This window comes from Mercenaria mercenaria, chromosome 12, assembly GCF_021730395.1.
Source record: "Mercenaria mercenaria strain notata chromosome 12, MADL_Memer_1, whole genome shotgun sequence".
Classification (NCBI taxonomy): Eukaryota; Metazoa; Mollusca; class Bivalvia; order Venerida; family Veneridae; genus Mercenaria; species Mercenaria mercenaria.
Window position 1 is genome coordinate 49154003 of NC_069372.1, and position 13183 is coordinate 49167185.

Genomic DNA, 13183 nt, shown 5'->3' on the forward strand with positions numbered 1-13183 from the left:
CTAGATATTTTTCTCAGTTCACAACGTTTTGAGTACTTAAAATTATATATTGAAGGTAAACTGAAATCAAAGAGCGTGAAATTTTGCTAATAAGTCTTCATTGAACGTTTTATGGCGTATCAACCTATTACTGGTTTAGCTATCAACCTGTACGGTAGATAGGCAATAATGAATGAAATATATTTTCTGCAATTGTTTTAATTGTTTCTCTGATAGTTAAGATTATTAAGTTATACTTAAGTTGCAAAACAGCTCAAATTGACTATAAAAGGATGCCTCTGAGTATAATCGGTATCACCTATACGGAAGATATCAACTTAACGGGAGGTATCAACCTATACGGTAGATATGCTGTAAAGGCCTAGTTTTTATGTTTGCTATGTACGAAATGATTTGCCTACATAAATTAAGATATTTCAGTTAAACGAAAGGTAAAACAGCGGAAGTTTGGCTATGTAGTTCTCATCTTGATCGTATTATGGCGTATCAAACATATAAGGCAGATATCAACCTATGCGGTTTTAGATATGCCTGTACTAGATATGTCTCATGTTCACAACGTTTTGGTACATAAAAATTATATAGTGAAGTAAACTGAATCAAAGAGCGGAAAATTTGCTACTACAGTCTTTATCTGAACGTTTGATGACGTATAACCTATACGGTAGATATCAACCTGGACGGTAGAATCACACAGTCCTTATACTAGGGATTTTTTTCTGGAAATGTTTAAAACGTTTTCTGATAAATTATTGCTATTTTTGTGTAAATTAAGACAAAAAACAGCGCAGATTTGCTAAAGAAAAGTATTCATCTTGATGTTGTATGGCGTATCAACATGACGGTAAGTATCAACCTATACGAAATATGCTAAACAGACTTTAAACGGTTGGCACTTGATATGCTATGCGTTTTTGCTACGGTTGGAGCGTTTTACTGTGCAAATCAAGATGTCGTTAAAAAATGAAGAAGAAAACATGGACACATTTGCCTTGAAAACCGTTAGTTTAATGCAAAATGGGAGTATGACCTTTAAGGGGAGATTGCGAAAACATTTTTATACGGTAAGTGTAAAAACAGTTTGAAATCATTTTGAAATTAAAAATTGTACCTTTCTGCGATTAAATGAAGTTTTGTGAGCAGAACTTTACCATTAAACCGTAATATATATGCATTTTGCGTATCAACATTAAGTCAGATTGTTATAAAGATTTCAGAAGATTTGATAATTTTCGAAATTTTAATTAGACATTAGCTGTAAAAATTCAAGATTTGTTGAGTATAAACAGACATTTCCTACTTAAACATAGAAGGAATGAGCATAGTGGACGTATCACCTTAAGGCGATAAGCGGAACGAATGTACAAACGCTTGCATGTGATATTGAAGTCATCTCCTCATCTCCAAGTAGTTCAGATTTGATGTTAAATCAGGCTGTTGAGCGAACATGAAGATCGTGGATAATTTTACTATTTTAAAAGCTATTGTACTGATGCATTATGAAGTTCAACTTTAAGCAAATTGCATAAAGATTGATAACATATGGTGTGATAGTTTTAAAAATTAATTACACGTCCAAAGTTCTGTTAAAATCCACATTTAAGAGAGGAATTGAAGAAATTAATTGTCAAGTTTACCATTTTAGCCGGTAATATGAATGCATTATACATACCAGCCTTTCAGACAGATACACTACAAGACTGTCCAATATTTGAGTTTGTCAAAATAGTTACTTTTAGTTATTAATTAGACATTTATGGCGCATCAACCTTTAAAACAGATGCGCTACACAAGCTGTACAACGTAAGTCTTTAAAAAGAATAAAGCTCAACTAAAAATGTCGATTTCCAGTTGAAATAAAGCCATCTGGAACATATCTGAAACAGTACATAATCGCTTGTGTGAAACAAAAAGTATTAGGTGCACATACATACATACACACACACGCACGCACACACACAACACCCTTTCTATTCGTTATCACCCTCTAAGGCAGGTCTGTCTCGTATGTTTAAACGTTTGGTCTACTTGTAGTCACACATAATTATGCCTTACCTTTCAAATCATTTGAGTCTTCAAGGCTGTGGAGTGAATTTGAAGAAAATTGATATTTGATGTTTTAAATTGTAAGACAAATGTATTTAACAAAAAATAAATATTTTAATCTAATACAGTTGCAAATGTTTTGTTTTCATTATCAGATCCTTTATCAAATCATAAAGAAAAATATGTTTACAATTTTTTTAACAATGTACCGCAGAATGACATGATGGGCCGAAATATACCTCCGTCCTCATACACTATAAGGCGGAGCTTAAATGTACCACATGACGTGTTACCTTACAAGTTGATACTGTTATCTTCCGTATAAGTTGATACAAAGCGATATCCCTTTCTTTTCGGCGTATATGTGATAAATATGTGTCATAAATTTTAGAAGAGCTCTGGTTAGCGGCCACTAAATAATAAACCTTAATCCAGAATGAACAAAATCCTATTCTGTAGATATATGAACAAATCTTCATAGTATAATTTGTCACTCATAGCCAGACGTCTTTAATATTGCAAATTAATCTTCAAACTGTATCAAATGACAAAAAGTCAAAGCCGTTGCAACTATAATTTATTTAAGAAATATTATAGCATAGTGCGGCAATTTTCCTTTGATCTTTGCAGCATGTTATACATAGTAACACACATTATTACTACAAAACTGTGCTGATATCTTACAAAACTGTTGCGATATATATCAACACGGAAATCTCTATGGAGTTTCATAAGAAAAAAAGTGTTCCGATATATATCAGCACAGTAAAACTGTTCCGATATATATCGGAACACTTTTTCTCTATTGAGGTCCTATCAAGGGAGTATATTTTTTTCCTTTCAAAGAAAAGATGATTTTAGCTCCAATTTACAGTTCACAGAGAAAGAATTGTCACAAACACCTACATTTATAAAGTAAAAGAATAAATAAACTAGAATATTTCAAAAACTTGATAGTTATTGCCAAATTCAGAAATACATGAAATATATGAAATTCTGAGATTTCTCAAATGTTTCTTTTTCTTCGATTTTTTTTTACAAACAAAACAACAAGTTTTACAATATGTCTGGCCAATGAAATGCAAAGATTTAAAACCAATGCAGAAATGTATTGGGTACTTTTATCTGGGAACACATTTTCTAAAACAAAAGTTTTAATGTTCCAGTCAGCGAGGCGCAGAAAGGGAATCAAAACATAAAAATAATAAAAAACAATTTAAAGAAATAAATATATAAATTTTAATGATAAACTATGCATAAAAACGTTAATTGTAGTGCTCGTGTGTTACCACCCTAACAAGTGGGGATAAAACTCGTATTTTTCTTCACATATCTGTCTCGCCTCCCGGGCCTCGACATATGTGCAGAGAAAAAACCTCGTGTACCCCTAGCTCTGATATTTTCCGGTAACACACTCTCACACATACTATAACTATATTAAAAACCCAAGGTAAGCCTTACCTGTAGGGATATAGTGCGAAGTGGACTCCATTTCGTGAAATGGATTTACGTTTACGAAATGGACTTTTATTATTTAAATGACGGCTTTAATTTCAATGATATATGTATTTTTTTAAATGAATATGATAGGGGATTTAAACCTACTGTGGGTTAATTTTATAATATATTTATCGGTTTATAAAGAAATTTTACGATTTATCAAGAAGCCCCACGTAATGGACATTTTCAAGCAAAAACTTACACAAAAATGGACTTTATTTTAAATGTGGCAGTTATTTCAAAGATATAGTTAATCTAAAAATATGTTTAAATAATAGTAAAACTTCTGTTGGCATTTTAAATGATTATTTTTCCCTTATTTATAATTTAAATTTCTGTTTTGTAAACGCGCTTACGAAAGGATTTTTAATTTCTTATTTTTACTTTAATTCGTTATTGGTATTTCTTTGCAGATTGATAGATGAGTTGAACCTCATGTCTGACTTTTAATAAATGCGCCCTTTAATTTAAAAAGGAATATTTTCAATTAATTGCGACACGCCACGCAAATTGCATTTCATGCCTATCTTCTACAAATGGACTTATATGTTCTTAATTGTTTCTTTAATTGGAATGATATTGGTAGTTTCTGAAATAGATGTAAAATATAAGAAATGAACCTATATATGTTGATTATTTTTGATTCACACAATTTGTATCAAAAATATATTAATATGTAAAGTTTGGTTTAATTTCATTATATGATTTTTACCGTAATTTAAAACAATTATTCTCATATAAAGAGCCACAATTTTAATGATTCAAGCCAACCCCTCGAAAGGACTTTATTTTACAAAATTTTGTACAAATTTAGAAATCTTTTTTTAAAGGCGTAGGCCTGAGTGATATATGTTTCGCATTAGAAGAAAACTCGGTATTCAGATAATTACACTTGGGAATTTTATTTTTCGATTCTAACACGACTACTAGTATCAGCAGTGTTAAAAAAAATGATAACTCTTTTTAGACCGCGTAATGCACCTGGATCGGATGACGTCTTTGCACGCGAGTGTTTTTGCAGAATAACCAGAGATAGATTTTGGCTCACATGAGTAGGTTTTTGCGGTCGGTAAATATTTGTATATATAAGAACTGGATATTCTAGCGCCGTAATTTAAAAAGTAATGTACTAATTTTGTCACCCAACGCATTATAAGGGATAAAGTCTTGTTTTTTAACAAAATTTTGACATGCATTATCGTACATCTATAGATGTGGTTTCTATGGTAACCAAAATTATGCATACTAAATTATGTCTATTATTATATTGATGGCATTTCAATATTAAGTATTAAAGTATTGTTTTGTCTACATTCACGTTGTTTTTATTTGCAGGCGCCCAATTTGAGGCGGCATAAAAAAACCTTAGGAAAGCTATACTCAGGGAATCACGTCTTCTGGTGTGATAGGATTTCTGCTAAATCAAACACCAAAACATCTTCAAAAAAAAATGGGAGTTAGGGTTTGGGACGTTACCGATTACGCTTAATCGATCCGAATCATTATTGGATAAAAGGGTTTCAGTTTCCAAAACCAAAATCGCCCAACCATAAGAAATTATACAATGTATAATCATACTTTATTTTACATGGTGTCCCGTTTTGCGTGTCTATTATTTTAACAATTAATTCAGCAAATTACTTTTGACAGTTAACAAACACTAAATCTGTAAGTTCCAAATTTGAATTTGAATTCAGCTGCCGGAGTTTTCATGAAAATTTGTTTATCCGGTTTAAAAATTTTGAAATCGTTCCTCCTTATAAAGATGCCGTATTCGAGTTACTTAATAGTACACCTGACGCAAGAAGTTATCAACTACGTGACGGTGACTGCCTTTTAAAATTGTTTTCAATATTATTTTGTGGAACGAGCCAAAATATAGGGAAATTACGCTCAAAATGTGCAATGATGGTATTCGTCTGTTGTAAAACATAAAATAAATCGTATCATGTTACTGTCGCCGGATTATAGTGACTCTGTTTTTGAATGCACAAAGTTAGGTGAGTACTCGTCCGCTTTGACATTTACCGCTCTTTCTAAAGTCATCGACAGGCAAAATGGAAGCATCTATCCAGTCGTAAACCATGACAAAGGTCTAGCACATATAACATAAAACAGTCTTCAACAGTGACTCTAAGGGTGAAAACAAAATGATCATGTGCACAAGTATCAATACGGCGAGCCAGGCTGTTTCCAACAGAAAGAAACTATGGGTACCTAATCATTTCGTAGCTGTGCTTCCGTGGAACAGGCAACATATCATTTGATGAAACTCCGTTCAGGAATCCATCCAAAAGATCCAAACCCACTGAGAATGCGACCTGAGTCCTTGGGATTTGGAGACTAAATTTGGTCATGGAATGTTCGACCGAAGGGCCTGATCGCGGTAAGTTGACAAACGCAAAATTTCCATCAGTTGACAAACTTTTACAAATATCAAAAGAAACCGAAGGGTCTTTATCAAGTGTTCCGGAATTTGTTAAGGAAGACATGCACTTTGTAATTGATAATAGGGAAAATGAACTGCGACATAAATCGGGTGAAGCGGGATTCTGGAATTACGTGGGCTGAGAAAGAAATTTAACGTTAGCAACCTCTTACCCATGAAATAGACTTGTTTCACTACAAAGAAAATGGTGTTTATTGCTTGAAAGATAGCTGGGAAATTTGAAGTTCTGAAACTCAGCCTGAACTACATAAACATGGAAGTACTTTAAAAACTTCTTTCCAGAGATGGAAAATTGTCGCAGTCTAAGCGAGGTCCTGAAAATAAATGCTAATGCAAACAGCTTCTTCGCAACACCTCAAGTGTTCCGATATATTGCCCGGGCCCCAGTTCCCGGAATTATGCTATTTATGTAATTTCAGAAATCCTTTTTGTAACGGGCATTTCTTAAAATTCATGTAATAGGTATATGACGTGTTTTGCAAAAAAGACGATGTAAACTGAGCGTTCAAAATATCTGCTTTAATTTTACTATCACCATGGAAAGATCCATTGGATTTTAAAGGTGCCACATCGCTAGAATCACATGTTTCAGGATGTAATATAACTGAAAAAACTTTTGGGATTACGAACTGTTCACCAACATGTCCTTATAATGAACGTAAGACTAGGATATTGGCATGACTTTGTTTGGGCAAGACTAACTATCACGGCCATTTTCAATTTGAATTAGAGCAATTTGGTTTGTAATACAGTGCAACCTCTGTTTGATTTGTATGAATTTAGGTGTCTTTTAGGTGTTTTTTTCCTTGTATACATTCGGACGCTACCCTTTCCTCTTTGATTGTATCTGACAGAACAGGCATAGGACTCTATGATAGGCAGTTTTTAAATCCCACCGCTACTGAGCTGTTTTGACATCTTGTCTTCTGGCCTATTTCGTCGGGCTCTTAACGATGTTTCTCTTAATGCTCCTTCGTATGCAAAGGCTTTGAGTACACGCGTTTTTAGTTCTGAAAGTTTGCTTTTTATATAAATTTAAAAGAACATTTTTGTGTTTTACATGGAATGCTTTCTGTTGCAACTCTTCTTTAATTATCAGCACTTGGTACCTTTTCGCTTTAATGGTACGAAATATAAGAACATTACTGTGATTACAGGTATATTTGTTTGTTTGTTTTGGGTTTAACGGTGTTTTTCAACAGTACGTCAGTTATGTGACGGCGAGCAGTTAACCTAACTAGTGTTCCTGGATTCTGTACCAGTACAAACCTGTTCTCCGCAAGTAACTGTCAACTTCCCCACATGAATCAGAGGTGGAGCACGAATGATTTCAGGCACAATGTCTTTTATCAATGCGTCACGGAGAATACGCCTCGCCCATGGCTCGAACTCACGACCCCGAGATCCGTAGATCTGTGCTCTCTATATTGAGCTAAACGGGCGGGCTACATTACAGGTATAAGACAAAATATTCATCATCCATGTAGGTCATTTACATAGTTGAAGTCTTATAGATAAAGGATGAGTACTCAAGCAAAATTACAGCAGTATCAGTTTGTCTAAATATTTTGCTTAGTCTATGTTTCTCTGTTGGTCAATAGTACCGTGTTTAATTTTTCTTTTTTCGTTTCCATGTGTATGTGTATTATATATTTTATTGAACTCTGCATGCATGCACCTACAGTTGGAAAAATGATTGTGAAGAAATTGAAAAAAGAAAAGATGAAGCTAAACACGACAAGCGGGCTTGGTTTGATTGAGTCTGTTCATGGACGGTAGTTGAAATACATATACTACAATAAAGAAACGAAATGGTGTAAAACTAGTAACTGTTTTACATTTATAAAAGCTTACACCCCTTTTTCATCTTTTGTAGTAAAGACATCATTATTTATAAGAATATTAGTCTTTGAAAATCTGATATTCTAGAAAATTCAGAATTAGCCATAATTCTAACAAGACCTGATTCATTTTCCTATTAAACAATTCATGTAGTTCATGTCGTTCATGTAGAGTAGAAGCCAGAACATCCTTAGATGTTAAGCGTTGTCGCTTCTTAGACCCATATGAATTTGTTTTCCCAGTTTGGTACTAAATTATCATTATTATGGTTATCATGAGTTATCTTTCATTAATTCTATTCCATTTGTCATAATATTGGTATGTACATTCTGAACATATATTATACTACTATTTACAGTTAAAATACCTTACATAGGTTATTCTTAAAAAAAGATAAAAATCATAGTTTTTTAGCACAATCTGTACACTATATACTTGTGTATGTACTATTCATTTCTAATTGGGGCACGGAATACATTTCTTTAATTAGACTGGCATTGCATTTATAATGGTAAAAAAAAAGTTTTTCTAAAAAAAAACATAATTCACTTTCACAGTCATCATAATCTAGATTTGTTAGTAGAGACCATAGCACCTATGCTTGGGTTTAGACTGGCCTGGCATTTAAAAATATCACCAGTCTATTAAAAATTCTAGAAAGGATCATTGTTCCCTAGCACAGTCTTATCACCCTTAATGTCTATAATACAAAACTTTACTGAAGGGGCTATAGCACTTAGCTATGAATTTTGACCGCCCGGGACCAGTGCTTATATCACCTTGATTTGAAACTGTTGAGATTTTGAGCTTCATTTTTACGGGAGGGGATTTGTACTTCCATGTGTCAATTACCCGTGACTGAAAGTATTTTTTTCTTGTGTTAGAATTGGCTCTAGGCTTGAATAATTTCTGTGTGTTCCCCCTTGTGATAATATTAGTTCTAACAGTTAGCAAGTTTGTGGAAGTTTTATCAAGTTCATTTCTAAGTTTGTATACAATGTACTTTAATGATATCTGCTCTAGTTCTCCTATAATCTAGAGTTGGCATCCCTAGTTGGATTAACCTGTTGCTGTACTCTAGTCCTTGTAATTCAGGAATCATCCTTGTGGCTCTCCTCTGCACATTTTATATGGCAATTGCATCTTTCTTGTATTTTGGGGTCCATATGACAGATGCATACTCCAAATGTGGACGTACTAGTGACATGTATAACTGTAAAAACATTTCTTTGTTCATGTACGTAAAGTGCATAATTATTAGTCCAAAGATTTCTATTTGCAATGTTAACTTTGGTACTTAAATGTTTACTAAAAGTGAGTTTATCATCACATATAACCCCAAGGTCTTTTTCTTCAGTTACCTGGTTTATCTTGTTTATTTTGTTTTCATTATCTTTCATATAATATTCTGTCCTAGGTTTATTTCCTATGTGCATTGTTTCGCATTTTTTGATGTTAAATATCATTTGCCACTGGTGACGTTTTGCCATGTTAAAGTGACTCCATTGATTTTAACCCTCTGTAACCTATTGTTCAAGGAGTTCTCAATCCATTTGTAAATGCTACCCCTTATTCATATACTCCAGATTTTCTTTAACAGTCTTTTATGTGGAACTTTGTCAGAAGCAGCCTTGAAATCTAGGTAAATACATGTCTATATCATGGTTTTCATCAATTGCAGTTGTCCATTCTTCAATGCATTCGGGCAGTTGTGTAGTACAAGATCTGCCTTTTTTAAATCCATGTTGATAGTTTGAAATTATTTCATTATTTTCTAGATGTGTTATTATAGCGTTTCTTATAATTTTCTCCATTATCCTACAGCAAATAGATGTCACACTAATTGGTCTATAATTTTCAACATTATTTTTATTTCCGCTTTTGTGAATTGCTGTCAAGTTGGCTTTTTTCCAGTCATTTTGGAAGTTTACCTTCATCAAGAGATTTTCTATTCATTTTAGTCAAAATTTTACAGACTTCATCTTTGCATTCATAAATGATTTTGGGGTGTATTTCATCTGGCCCTAGGGATTTTGATGGATTAATTTCTTTTTGTTGGATTTAACATCGCACCGACACATGATAGGTCATATGGCGACTTTCCAGCTTTAATGGTGGAGGAAGACCCCAGGTGCCCCTCCGTGCATTATTTCATCACGAGCGGGCACCTGGGTAGAACCACCCACCTTCAGCAAGCCATCCGGGTGGCTTCCTCACACGAAGAATTCAACGCCCCGAGTGAGGTTCTTGAATAGCTTTAATTGTGATACTATCATTGATTTTAGTGTCATATATAGCAACATTTGTTATTCTTTCTGTGTCTGGTATAGGTTCTGTTTCAGTGGTGAACGCTGTTCAAAATGCCTATTGAATTCTTCTGCGATTTCTGTATCGTTATTAGTTTTGGTTCCATAAATTAGTATTCCATTAATTCCAGACATCGTTTTAGATTTTATATCATTATATAGATACAATCACTTATAAAACAAAAATAATTGATTTTGGTCCAAAAATTAGGAAATAATTAGCGATTTTAATTAACATGCGTCAAAATCGCTTACGAAAATAACTTTTTATATGCGAAAATAAGCTATATATTTTTTCTTTTATATCTAAGTTAAATTTATTTTATATCATTATACAGAAACGATCATTACACACTTATAAAGCAAAAATTAATTGTTTGTTTGTTTGTTTTGGGTTTAACGCCGTTTTTCAACAGTATTTCAGTCATGTAACAGCGGGCAGTTAACCTAACCAGTTTTCCTGGATTTTGACCAGTACAGACCTGTTCTCCGCAAGTAACTGCCAACTTCCCCACATGAATGATCAGAGATGGAGGACTAATGATTTCAGACACAGTGTCGTTTATCAAATAGTCACGGAGAACATACGCCCCGCCCGAGGATCGAACTCGCGACCCCGCGATCCGTAGACCAACGCTCTTACCTACTTAGCTAAGCGGGCGGGCTGCAAAAATTAATGTTTTAAGTCCAACAATTAGGAAATAATCGGCGATTTTAATCAACATGCGTCAAAATCGCTTACTTGCGAAAATAAGCTATATACTTTTTCTTTTATACCTAAGTTAAATTTATTTTATATCATTATATAGATACGATCAATAGACACTTATAAAGCAAAAATAATTGATTTTGGTCCAACAAATAGGAAATAATAAGCGATTTTAATTAACATGCGTCAAAATCGCTTACAAAAAAATAACGTTTTATATGCGAAAATAAGCTATATATTTTTTCTTTTATATCTAAGTTAAATTTATTTTATATCATTATATAGAAACGATCAATAGACACTTGTAATGCAAAAATAATTGATTTTAGTCCAACAATTAGGAAATGATTAGCGATTTTAATTAACATGCGTCAAAATCGCTTACGAAAATAACTTTTTTATATGCGAAAATAAGCTATATATTTTATGTTTTACATTTTTTAAAACTGTACTATATGTTACATTAAAGAGCATGTTTGCACATACTTGTATACGAAAAATAATTGATTTTATACCAAAAATGAAGAAATGAACAGCAAATATTTATGATGTGAGCGTCAAAATCGCTAACTAAAATAACTTTTTACATGCGAAAATAAGCTATATATATGAGGTTTTACGTTTTTTTTACATTGTATTTTACGTTACTTTAAAGGATATATTATTGCCCTTACTTGTATACGAAAAATAACTGATTTTGTACCAAAAATAAAGAAATGAACAGCAAATATTTATGATGTGAGCCTCAAAATCGCTAACGAAAATAACTTTTTATATGCGAAAATAAGCTATATATATATATATGATTTTTTTTATATTTTTTAAAACTGTATTTTATGTTACTTTAAAGAACATAATTGCACATACCTGTCTGCGAAAAATAATTGATTTTATATCAGTAATAATGAAATAAACAGCAAATACTTATGATGTGTGCGTAAAAATCGCTGACGAAAATAACTTTTTACATGCAGAAATAAGCTATATGTTTCATTTTTTACATTTTAAAAATCTGCATTTTCTGTATTTTTTAAGAACATGTTTGTACATACTTATATACGAAAAATGAAATTTATTTTTACCAATAATAACTAAAAAGAACAACAAATACTTTAGTTGTGTGCGTCAAAATCGCTTACGAAAATAACATTAAGTGCGAAAATAAGCCATATGTTGGTTAATTTCCTATTGCTTTCTTTACATTTTCGCCCCATTTAAAGACAATGTTGACACATGTTTATAAATAAAAATCACTGATATTTGGTAGACAAATGATAATATGAAGATCGATTATCGTTTCATTCTTTTACGATAATAACTTGTTTAAATTAATGCATATATACTGATAGTCATAATAGCAATTTCTCAAATGAATAAAGAAATATTTTCATAATAGACGCACTTTTCTTTGAAGTTTATACACCAAAGCGTTAACCGATGTCAGCACAGTCGCTTAATTGATTGTTTATTGCAATGCGCACTGCAGATAAATATACACGTGCTGTATATCAACAATCAATTAATCAAGGTGTGATAATCCAATCAAAAATTATATGTTGATTGTAGTAGCAATTAAACGGAACTATGGAGAAAAACAATATTATTTCAAAGGAACATAAATCGTTATTTTGTATGATATATACAATTTTTCTATGTATTTTACTGAAATTACCCGTTTTTCTGATTATGATTTTAAATATTAATATAATGAAGAAGGTGACATCAAAAGCTTTTGTGAATGACATTATAATTATTTATATTTGGTTGAAACCCATCGAAATGAGATGCATGTATCGTTCACCAAAAACAACAACAACAAAAATAGAGATTTAAAAGATGTGACTTTATTAAAGTTATTTTCGGTGTTAAAATCAGCGACATCGGCACATGGTTGAAACAATTATTCATTTATTTCTTGGTATATAGCCATATACTAAAATAGTCTTTAAGATGATTTTTAGAAAATAAATAATTAAACACCAAGTTTGAATATAACAAGAACGAAAACGGCTCGGGTGGAACAGCTGGGCAACAGCTAGAACAGTTGCAAAAGACCGGACTCAATGGAAACGGCGCATTAAGGCCTTATACACCAATGGGTGTGAAGAGGATAGGTGAGGTAGGTAGGTGATGTAATATGTTATATTAAGGTTTTAAATAGATTCGTTCATAAATTATTTTCGTAATAAACGCGGCTGGTACATAGTTCTCGTTATTTTCGTTAATAAAAGATACAAATAATTGATTTTTCACATGGAGGTATTTACTGTTATAGCAGAGCTACCGGCGCCGCAAACCGGGTTGAACTATCGAGTTGAAAATTCGTGGTAC